This window comes from Haemaphysalis longicornis, unplaced genomic scaffold (genome assembly GCF_048455015.1).
Source record: "Haemaphysalis longicornis isolate Haplotype H1 unplaced genomic scaffold, Haemaphysalis longicornis Haplotype H1 scaffold_198, whole genome shotgun sequence".
Classification (NCBI taxonomy): Eukaryota; Metazoa; Arthropoda; class Arachnida; order Ixodida; family Ixodidae; genus Haemaphysalis; species Haemaphysalis longicornis.
This window is the reverse complement of record NW_027526293.1, coordinates 180,863-185,000: the sequence shown is the minus strand read 5'-3', so window position 1 is coordinate 185,000 and position 4,138 is coordinate 180,863. Positions and strand designations below refer to the sequence as shown.

The window sequence follows — 4,138 nt, the reverse complement described above, 5'->3', positions numbered from 1 at the left end:
GAAAAATAATGCATCTTGGCGTCGTCGTCGATTTGCTCGGACAGGCTTCCACGAGCAGTACTTCGCATACCGCGAGCTTGCCATAGCACAACTTGGGCGAGCTCGGCGACGCGCACCGCCGCGTCGCCGCGGTGCCCGTCGACATCGCGCAGTTTTCGGCACCAGTGCCGAACACCATGCGCCGGCAACGAACTGAAGAGCAAAGACGTCGAACACGCAACGTTTACAAGCATTGCTCACACAGCTACGCCCACGTCTCCTGCCCAAACGAATACCACCGACAACAGCAGCGCAGGATATCGTTTCCGGTTCTGAAAACGACTATATGACGTCACCCTGAACCGGCCAGACACGCAGGCCAATGTTTCGTCACGCCGAAAGGGATTGCGCTAGTGCTGCCGATTTGTGGAAGCTTGCGGCCTGGACAATAAAAATCGATTTTAGATGTGATTCCGGCCTCGGATCGCTGCAAAAATTTCTGTGAGGCATCTGTACAAACTACTGAAGCCAATTATATCATTTTTTATGTATCAAAATTTGGTGTCAGTACTCCTTTAAGCTACGTACGTTAAATAAATTTGTACTTGTAAGAACGAGTCAAAACACATCGGCCACATATTGAGAATTTTTCTGGCATGAAAGCGGGACAACAAAGCTGATTTATAACACAAAGCGCAGGCAGCGTCGGCAAGACGAGTCTTTGCAGTTCAGTGAACTGGAATATAGTTCGGTACTTTGCAGCCTTAGGCTAAGGCCGCCACCTGGCGTGGATAGGAGTTAACATATTAACACCTCTCCGCTTGTATCTGCGGCGAATGTGAAGGCCGGGCCAATGCGGCGCGCCGCCGGCAGTAGATCGCGGAGGCCACGTGGCGACGAGCAGAACTCGTGTTCATTCTATCGTAAGCGGTCGCCGCTAAGGCTGAGGGGTCGTTCGTGAAGTTTGTGCTTTGGTGTGTTCATGTTATGATTTAAGCGTGCGCGTACGAATGGAGAAGAAAAAGAAAAAAAAACAGAAACGCACTGCTTCGCCCCGGGATGCAAGACGGGGTACCCTGGGTTCAGGAAAGTGGATGGGCGCACCCTGTCGCTATTCCGCGCTCCGCAAGACGACGAACGTCGCAAACAGTGGGAGAGAAATCTTCACCGAAAGGACAAGCCATTGTGCGACTCTGCCGTGTGCGAAAGACACTTCGAGTCCCATTACATCCAACGGTATTACGTGCACATCATCAACGGCCAGGAGGTGAGGTTTCCTCGAGGCACGGTTGGCCTAGCTGCTGACGCGGTGCCGACATTGCTTCCTGACTTGCCGGCCTATCTTTCAAAAGTCAGCAAAAAAAGACCCGAAAGAAAGCGTCCTGAGGATCCAGGTCCATCCAGTAAGAAAGTGCGTTTGTCGCGTCGGGATGTTCACGAGCCGTGTCCGCAAGATACCTCCGTCACAAACGTGGTTGAACTCGACGAGCCGATTGGGCTTCAAGATATTTCAGACAACTTCGCCATCCCGCAGAGATGGACAAAACTTCACGTCCCTGACTTCGAGAGAGTTGTCTACGCCACAACTAGTGTAAGCAGAAACCCATTTGCGGTGACCCATGAGAAGTGTCCGCTATTTACAACTAATGAAGCGAGGGAAGTTGTTGCTCGTGTCTACTATCGTGGGAAGGAAGGTGCAGGAATGTGCGTAGGTTCACTGACAGAAGCGGCCAAAATTATGGAAAAAGCCGACGCTGCCATCCTGTGCAAGGGAGTTATGGAAGAGAAGGAGTTCAACGACACATATTTGGAGCATCTCACAGAGCACCTTAAGGCCTCTACTCGCATTGTGCAAGGGATCGTATTCAGCAAGTCTTGCTCAGGAGCTTCCACAGAAACATGTAAGCAGTTGTGTTGTTTTTTAACCGGCTATATATACTATACGAATTCCAACAGCTTCATTAATTCAATTATGCATGCAGACTGCTAGGCTCACGAGTCACGCCTAACGTGCCTTCAGAGTACTGTATTTATCCAATTTTAACGCGCACCCGATTTGCGGGAATGAAAGAAAAAAATACCTTCGGTTTGGATCCTAATCCAACACGCGTGCAATTTTAAGGTCCATTTCTCCCGAAGAAAAGGGGGCACGTTGAAATTGCGTAAATACGGTAATCCGATTGCTGCTTTATTAGCTTTATTGTAATGCTCTCTCTCACACACACACACACACACACACACACACACACAAAAACAACTCCGAAGCAACCTGAGTCGACTGAACGTTCTTATTCAATCTTCAATTTTTTTAACTAAGAAGTAATCGCATTAAAAAGTCCACTTACAGAATCGCTCTACCTTTTGCCCCAAAATGGTATATATAAAGTCACCTGTGTTGAGTGGCCTTATTTCTGTATTTGATATAGCAGTATGCTTTCCTGATACATTCCTCTGGAGGCTGCATTCTCCCATACTTGCAGGTAGCGTGTGCTTACCATGCCGCTACATGAAGAAGGCACTGCAGGCGAGGAGATCCCGCTTAAAGAAGATAAAGTCGGCCAAAAGAAACATCGCAAGGCATCTAAGGCTCTCACACTAGAAAACCAAGCGCCTCCTCTCCCGCGTCTGTTCCCTGCAACAGCAGCTTCACAAAATGCAGGCCGAAAACTCCCGGACAGGTGATGAAGCCTTCAAGGCCAAAATTCAGAGCCTGCCACCAAAGCAGAAAGAAGCAGCCCTACACATGTTTGGATCAGCTAAGCGCAAAGGCATGCAAGGGATGATGTACTCGAAAATCTGGATCCTCGAGTGCATAATGATGAAAATGGAAGGGCCCAGGCTCTATGAGCAGTTGCGCAGACAGCACATTCTTGCCCTGCCAACGAAGGCTACATTGGCCAAGTATGTCAAGTCATATAGGACAGGCTTTGGGTTCAACAAGAAAATACTGAGCATCTTTTAAAAGACACGACACAGAAAATGGATTTCTTCAGCAGGCACGGTGGCCTACTAGTGGACGAGATGAAGGTCTACGAAAACTCGGTAGCATCTCGTGCTCACATTGAATGATTTGTTGACCTTGGCTCCTTTACTCCTGACCACGACAAAAATGTCGTTTGCGACCATGGCATGGTCATTGTTTTTGTGCCATTTGTCGGCAAATGGACACAGATTCTAGCCGTTTTTGCCACTCATGGAAACGTGAAAGGCAACCTGCTGGCCAAAATAATGACGGAAGCAGTAATCCTGCAGAACAGGCCGGGTTATTTGTAGATTTTGACACGAGTGATGGGGCGGCCTGGAACCGAAAAATGTGGCCACTAATGGGTATTCGCTCAACTGCATCCTTCACAAACTGCAAACTCGAGCATCCAGTTGACCACCCACGCTCCCTCTATTTTGTGTCGGACTTTCCACACCTGGTGAAGTGCCTCAGCAATGGACTGCTAACGTCAAACTACAAGACTCCAGCCGGTGAGGTAACGATCCTTCCTTTCTATTAATGTTCACAGTGCTCATTTCGGCAGTACTATGTTGAAAATGCTGAAAGATGTCAGGCGTTCCGAAATAAAGTACAACCATTTTTTGTGATTTTCAGGTGTCACTCCGACCTGTGCGAGAAGCGTTAGAGGGTGATGGTTCGAACGTGACACTACAAGCAATGCCAGTGATTACTAAGCATCATATCAACCCAGACAATTTCGAAAAATTGAGAGTTAACTACGCTTTCCAGCTATTCGGCGACTCTGTCTTGAATGGATTACGTCTCTACAGGACTGAGCTGGAAAGCAAATTTGGAAGCATAGAGCCACTGCTGATACTTTTTGGGTGAGCCGAGTTTATTCTATTTTTGGTACTTTAAACACGTCATTTTACGGTTAGAAATTTTAACGTAACAGAAATCATGCAGTGATTTGACGCTGAGTACTGCTTGAAACGCCCTGCACTTCCACAAAAATGCAGATATCGTGGAAGTTCCACCTGTAATCGCTTTAATAGCGTAAGTAGAGATAACTGGTCGCACGAAATTTTCTAAAAAAAATATATAACGCCCTGCAGTTCAACAAAAATGCACATATCGCGGAAGTTCCACCTGTAATCATTAAAATAGCGTAAATGGAGATCATTGGTCGAAGGAAACTTTGAAAAACTAAAAAAA

General features: G+C 47.4%; 1 pseudogene; it reads left to right on the top strand.

The window, feature by feature from the left end:
* The first annotated feature begins 2,443 nt into the window (after positions 1–2,443).
* On the top strand, positions 2,444–3,877 carry LOC144166907 (uncharacterized; annotated as a pseudogene).
* The last annotated feature ends 261 nt before the right edge of the window (positions 3,878–4,138 follow it).